The sequence below is a fragment of the Aythya fuligula genome, chromosome 2 (genome assembly GCF_009819795.1).
Source record: "Aythya fuligula isolate bAytFul2 chromosome 2, bAytFul2.pri, whole genome shotgun sequence".
In the NCBI taxonomy this organism is placed as follows: domain Eukaryota; kingdom Metazoa; phylum Chordata; class Aves; order Anseriformes; family Anatidae; genus Aythya; species Aythya fuligula.
Genome location: NC_045560.1, coordinates 140,815,095 through 140,823,175, shown reverse-complemented (window position 1 = coordinate 140,823,175; position 8,081 = coordinate 140,815,095).

Genomic DNA, 8,081 nt, shown 5'->3' with positions numbered 1-8,081 from the left:
TTGGCACCTCTCTCAGGGTGCCAGAACAGGTTGTACAAATAGGCCAGAGGGAATTTATGGATGGAATATAAATCCCAGTGCTGCAGCCAGTGTGCGTGCTGCTGTCCCCAAGATGCAGTCTCCTAACTCTATTTTCAACTCTTGAAAAATACTATCTGTGACTACTATTAATGGATTGTTTCTAGCAGGCTAATTAATCAGGACAAACTGGTGATAAACGTTTCTCCTTATACAAATTATAAGAACTTACTGTCTAATTATAGGGTGAGTGCATCCAGTACTTGAGCTGAGAAGGGTGACACATGGGTGTAGCGAGGCTATTCTGTGCGGCTCAGCTGGTGTGCCCTGCTGCTGAGATTCCAAGGAATTCTGCTCATGAACCATAGCTAGCCTCTTTCCTCACTGCTATTTATTTGTGTTGTCTGACTTTTTGTTTCCTAATTAAATGTGACATGTGTTGTTGGGAAGAATCTCATTGGCCGCTGAAAATACTTTTGACTAGTTGGTTGAGGTTTCTAATTAGTTAACCACAAATTGTGATATTAGGGGACACTGACAGAATGAAGCACAGAAAGTCAAACCCAACCTTTGTACCCATGGAATGTGAAACCAGAAGCTGTTTTCAAAAATAAATAATAGGTGCAGAGTGCAAAATACACTATAAAAATATAAGAGATGTTTTATTTATAAACAACCTTCTTAAATAAGAAATAGTTGTAATTCTCAATTCCAGACTGTCTCTCTGTGCCTCTCCCTGTCAATGTCTACACTGCTGTTTACTTACCTCTGATACCTCAAATCCATGGTGGCTGATTCCTACCTTTCTCTCCACTATATCTGTAACCCAAAACATATCTGTGAGCTTCTGGAAATGAATTAATAGACTGTGTATATGGAAGCTGCCTCCTTTCCAGAGACTGTGACATTTAAGGTACACTGAAGTCCAATATGCCAGTATATTGAAGTATACAGTTAGTATTTAACTTAATTCTTGAAAATACATGTAGTTATATATGTTCATAGACATTTATAACATATGACTCAGCAGACACTCTTTCAGAGAAAACAAATAAGAATTTTTTTTTTATTATTATTATTTTTTTTTCAAAAGCTGGCCACCATCAGGCCTCTCATATATTCACCCATTCACGGTAAGCTTATTTTTCCCTTAGAATGAATTAAAATATAATTTTGTGTTGTCTTTCCCTATGTCCCAGAAGACTGTGCCAGTTTTTCTTGTTTTGTTTTGTTCTACATACTGAATTTTGTTAAAGTGATTCCATTCAGCTGGGGATTCTGTGTCTTCCAGGCTATATTGCTTACTTATAACTCTTGGTATTGGTCAATGTCAAAAATAACTGTATCTTACCCATCCAGAACAAGTTCCAGGAGAAGGATCCCAAATGATAGAAGACTGGACTGCTGCATTTAATGATGCCTGCTTCTGCTCTTCTTAAAGTCAAACTCTGGCCAATGAGTCAAGCTCAGTTGAATGCATGTTGAAAATATTCATGGAGTCCTTTCAGGAAAAATACAGAGAGGATGAGAATTCCAAAAAGCAGCAATATAGAAGTTACTCCTTCTTAGGGCTCTCATTTCTCATTTGGGATAAAATACATTTCAAATACACTCTTGCCTTTGTCACATTTTCCTTTTAACAGCCATTTAAAGCAAATAAACTGTGATTTTGATGGTCAACACAAATAAAAGCAGCTATTCTTAATCCCACATTTTACCAATTTAGAGTTAAATCAAAAGCTAGGTATTTCCCCCACATAACTATTAACTTGTAACAGTTAAAGGATAGGTTTCATCCTTTTGACTGAAAGCAGGTGTTTTGTGTTTGCTGTAGAAGAGCAATAACGCCAGATTCCTTACAAAAGCATGTAAAATGGAGAATCAGTACATTCTATGTAGCTTTTTTATTCCTCGTACGTTGATGTATAAATTACAGCTTTTCCTGGCCATTTTTCCCAGTCTTTTTGATTTACATGTATTTTTCAAAAGGTAGATTGTTGATTAGATCACCATAGAAACGCAAGAGGAAAAGATTACATTCTTAGTCTCTATCACATTATTTCCGATAAAGTTTATTTTATGATAATTATTTTAGCCAAATCTACTCTATGAAAAAACAAACAAACAAACAAACAAAAAAACACACTTTGCTAAAAAAATCAGTCTTAATTAGAAAAAAAATACCTACCTCTATGGAAATAGGACTGTACCAGCCACCTCATAAAAGTTATATTCCCGTTACATATAATTTAGCTAGATACTTTTGTTCTTGAAAGCCATAAATGTTGAGAACTGGCCTGGATTCATGTCCTTCCCTGTGTGGAGAAAATGAAAGGGAATATCTTACATTCTAAATTTTAATTAGCTCAAAAAGAAGCTAAAATTGACTTTCACAGTTGGATGTTAAGTGTGTCATTCAGGTTGATGAAGAATATACTTAACAAGTTTGAACCAACAGAAGAAATAAGAAGGATCATTCATGCTTTGCTTTGAATATATCTGATCAAAATAAATGAGATTCTGAGTTAAGCTAAGAGTTAAGCTACAGAGGAGCCTATGAAGAAAATACTTTCTGATGAGGACAGAAAAAACAAGCCCTCTGGAGCATGTTACTTAGGAATGATCTGTACATCTCATGTTATCCCTACGGACTGCATAAAGGATTCTGCTATCAACAAGTTGATTTTTGTGTCTCTAACCATTATCAATCCAATGTTTATCATAAAGAGGTTGTTAGAGCACCTGAATCTGGATTTTGGATTCCATTAGGTAGTAAGGCTGTAGCTTTGCAGCACTTAACCCCTAAAGAGATATCTTAAGTTGCTACCCTACAGAGTCTGAAGAAACTTCAGTTTGTTGCTAGGCATTTGCTTGTTTTTGTCAGTTTTCAGGATGACTTTCTGCATTTACATTTGACTGTGGGGTTCTAATTTTTCCTTTCCCAGGCAATCATGCAATCATGGTTCCTGCTGTTGTGGCCTCAAGAACAGATGCACACATTGCACAGCACTTGGGGCTACAAAATAAATTAATTCAGAAAATGAAGGTAATGCACCAATGGGTTGCTGTTTCTCTCCTGAACTTTTCCCTGGTGAGGAATAAAACCTGGGAATAGTCCACTGAATAGCAGAAGTGTTCAACCAAACAATACTGTTGGTAAATCATTTCCAAATAATTGTGTTTTCAATTTAATTTGCAACAGAAGTGTTTTTGTTTGGATGTTTTACCCAGTGTTTAACTGTATGGGAAAACTAAGGCCTGAACCTCCTGTTTTCCCTGTCTGTGGTGCAAGCACTTTATTTACTCTCTTGTTATGTGGGCACAAACGTGCACATGTGCGTAAAAACACAAATACATATGATAAGGCTAAAAGACTTGTAGTCATACGAAATATCTTTGATCTAAAGCTGATTTTTTATTATTATTATTTTTCCCCTAGGATTTATAGTGGAAGGTCACTGGTGTTGACCTTCTCCACAGTTGTTTTATGTATTTTCATCTGTTTTTATTATTTTTCAAACAGCAAGGTCATCTCCAGTGTCTTCAGTTAATGTGAATCACTCCTGCTTGATAGGGCTAGAAGATGATTTTTGAAAATGCCTTAAGTATGCTGAAAATGTAAAAAATAATGATTGAATTTATCCAAGACCTATAACTAGAGGATGCTGGGGGTGTTTCTTCACCCCCTCAGTGAGTGACAACAAATTTATCTGAATTGGTCTACATGCTTACATGTGTAAGCTCAAAGATTTGTTACAAATATATGAACAACTTGTTTTTCCCATGTTTCCAACAGCATGAAAATAAGTTTTCAGGAAACACCTAGCTCTCTTCACTGCCATCAGATTTGGAAAGAGTCCAATAAAGCTTTTGCCCTAAGAAGCCTCACACCCTCTATGTGAGACAAAATTCAGACAGGTCATAGGGCATAACCAGTAGTCCAGATGTTTCTGTGGTAAACCACCATGCTCTTTTAAGAGCTGCTGTTTTTTGGCATGTTGTTAGTCTTCCCAGCTGTTTACTTGTGTCCAGGTGTGAAATCAAATACTAGGAGAAATAAAATTCTGGGCTGAAGTGTGACTCAGTACCCATTACTGTAGTGCTTTGAAGGAAGGTTCTGGCAGGCTGCGCTATATGGGATCATACCTTTAGTATGTACATGTAAATATACAAACTTTAGTCCTGAGGATCAATTTATCTGAGATGACTACTAGCTTGTTCCCAGGAGAGTATGAAAAGAAAGCATACAGGTAGCAGGAGAAAGTGTGATTGCATGGCTTTCCCCTTCAGCTGCTCTCAATACCATGAAAGTTCTGTACAGGCATGAGAGAAGAGAAGCAAATCTTGTATGTCTTGTTCTGGTCTCAACACAATGGTAACTTGAGACCAACTCCACTGAAGGTACTGGAGGTACATTAGTAGGTAACCAGTTAAACGTATGGGACTTAAGATTCTAGTTATATATGTAGAAGGAGGTTCTTTGGAATGCACTCTAGTAAGAAAAAAACAAACAAACAAACAAAAAACACACGCTTAAATAAACACTTGTGTTTAAAAAACACATACGCATAAATATGTCCTACAATATAGCCATGGTTTATGTAGAAATAAAAGCCTGCTACTTATACCTTTTAGAGGCCATTGTGCAGTGACTTCTCTTATACACTGAGGAAGTGGAGTTGAAGTAATTTCAGTTACAGTGCCCATGATGCAACTTTATTGCAACTCATCTTCAGCAATAACATGTATTGCAGCAGAAATGTAAAGAAACAGAAATAGATTTTGGTTTCCTGGAATTTGTATCTGAACTTTGAGTGTGCATATGATTTTGTGACAAAATAAATAAATAAATAAATAAAATTATTTTAACATTAGATAGATAGGAACTGATATCATGTGAATGTAACCTTTATCTGGATGTTGAATTTATATTTCTTTTGCCTTGTAATATTGATTATGTAGTCAGCTACAGAAGTTTATATAGCTGCTAAATAAACTACGAGTATGAGACTTTGCAAGGCCTGGGAAGGAAGCCTCTGGATCCATCCCTTCCCTCTTATACAAAAATAAGAGTTCAGGGAATACAAAGCTAGTCATTGTGTTGGAGGAAGTGGTCTTAGGAAAATAAAGTATTTTAAACATATCCATGTTCCTATACTGTTTCTGGCTGAGCCACTGATTTTCTGTGCAATTCTGGACAAACCACTTGTATTATATCTATACTATGTAATGCAACATCATGAAGAAATATCTACAGTGACTTTGACTGAATTGTGAGAACATTATTTTTCCATTGGAATTGGAAAACGTGGAATTTTCCATTTTTAAAAAGCTGGGACAGGTCACATAGATCAAGTGGGACTGTGATAATAAACTTTTTACTTATCACATGAGGTAGAAGACAACACACCATTGAAACTCTTGCAGCAAGAGAGATTACTGTTGTTATTTATATTATGTTTTGGTTTTGGAAAGAAAAAAGTAAATACCTCAGTAGGAATAAGGAATTTAATTAGAACGGGATAGGATAGGATAGAACAGAACAGAAAAGAACAGAAAGTAACAACTCTTCTTATTTCTGAACCCCATTTTCCTTAAGTAAAATGGAGTTCCTTAGAAAATTACACTGTTGAATTAAGAGTCTGTAAACCTGGAAATAAGATTTTTTTTTTTCCTGTATATATTGTTGAACTTTTACTCTTGTATTTTTATTGTGCATGACCATGAATGTGTCAGGGAGGAGTGTAAACCGATCTTCACCTGGCTGATTCAATATTATTGTCTAAAAAGTCATAGAATCATAGATTCATAGGATGGTTTGAGTTGAAAGACACCTTAAAGATCATCTAATTCCAATGCCCATGCCATGGGCAGGGACACTGCCTTCTATATTAGGTTGCTCAAAGCCCCATCCAACCTAGCCTTCAATGCTTCCAGGGATGGGGCATCCACAGCTTCTCCGGGCAGCCTGTTCTGGTGCTTCACCACCCTCAAAATAAATAATTTCTCCCTAACATTTATTCTAAACCTATCCACTTTTAGTTTAAAGACCTTATTCTATCCTTGTTCTACCTTGTTCTTATCCTTATTCTACCTTGTTCTATCACTACATTCCCTGATAAAAAGTCCCTCCCCAAAAAGTCATTTGATGTTTCTATCTTTGATGGAGCAGCAAGCTGACCATGGTGCTCCCCTTTTCACAGGACTGGGAGCCTCTATATCTGTGCATCTAGGGACCCCAGTGGCTAGTTCTGGTACCAACAGGAGCAGCCCCAGAGCTTGCAGAGTTTCACTGTAGCCAACAGAGATGCTGCCATTTCAGCCATCACTCTGAGTCCTTGCAAAGTTTCATGTGCATCCTGGCATGATTCACGAGTCCGATTCTCTGCCTCCCCTTTGGTCAGAAGATGTTTCAGATGCACTACTCCACAACACAGATGTGGTCAGAATTTAGTGAGGGGTCTTGTCTTTCTCTAAGGAGTATTTTTGTGCAGTGTATTGATCAGAGTCTCCAGCTTCTGCATAGCTCTGCCTCATGTCCCCTGTGGTCCATCAATGTGGGGCTTGGGGCTGAGACTGAATCTGGGTATAAGAGGCAGGTGCTGGGGCAGGAAACTAATCAAGAGACAAAAGAGAAAATGCTAGACATGCTTTATACATATGTACTTGAAAGTCCTTGTGGGTGCTGGCCCTCAGGAGAAGAGACAGACTGGGAAGAAGAAATTGCCTCAAGCCAGTGGGATGGCCCCCAGTGGGGGCCATCCAGTAGCACTGCTCCTGGAGCAGTGCTCCTGCTGTTCTGAGAGCTTTTCTCACCAGGAAAAGAGCAGGTGTACATTTACAATCTGACTTTCCCATGTTTTCATGTGAATAAGTCTGTTTCCCAAATACCTGGCAGAAAGTGAATGTGGCACTTGTGTAAGTAGTAGCATTTTAAAATGTGAACTAAAATCTAGGAAGCCTTTTGTAAACCCACCTTTGCTCTTTCCCTTTTATCTGCTTTGAGATCCTTCCATAAAGTCCTCTTTTCACTTTTAAAAATACATGCGTTGTTACCACATTTGTAGTACGGTATTTTTGCTGTTTCTTATAGGGAATAACTGTATTTATGTTAACTCTTCATCTTCATGTATGATCCTACAGTTTTTCTGCCTGACTAAAGCTCTCTGATCTTATGTGAGCAAATATCTTGCAATTACATTTCAAAATAATTGCACAGAAAGTGTAATAAGCCACAGCAGAACTAAGTCTGGAGAAATGTGAGAAATGCTATGTGAAAGCAAGAAAGCAAGGTATGCAAATTTGGTTTTCAGAGGCAGAAAAAGCATGAATGTGGGTTGAACAGTTCAAAGATGGAAGGATATTCTGATTATGTGAAAACCTACTGGTGTTTTGACCTTTGCTTTTTATTCTTTCTGTATTTTTTTTTTCTCTCTCTTTATATGTCTCACAGACATTTAAATGTCTCACAGACATTTTAAGGCAAACTAAAACATTTTAATGTCTCTACATTATTATAGGAGATATTTCTTAGTGGTTCAAATGCAGTGCTTTCTTTCCAGATACGAGATGAAAAGCTTCCACCCCCAGGTTTGAGTAGGAATTGCTTTCTCAGGAGCAGGACAGATGCCTGGTTAAATATTCCAGGCAACTTACTAAACTTAATATTATTTTTTAAATTTTTTTTTATTTTCTCTATCTATCTATCAATTTTTATTTTTTTTTTTTTTTTTTTTATGTGTGTTTTCTATTTATAAGACATTCTACTTTCATCAGAAAAATTACGAAAAGTGTCCTGCATAGGTGTTGGCTATTTATATAGCAATAGCAAATACTAGAACAAAACAAAATGTTCAAAATAGATCAAAATGTCTCTGAAGTTTAGGAATATTCTGGTTCTTTTTCTAGTCTGTGCATTCTGGATTTGGCTATAGAAAACACCAGGGACATAATTTTTGTATGAGATAGCGGTAACTGTTTAAGAAACTCTTTTTTGATGAAGTTGCCCCTGAGAACTTTTTTAAGTTTCTACGTATAATGAGGGATCTCTGCAGAACCTATTC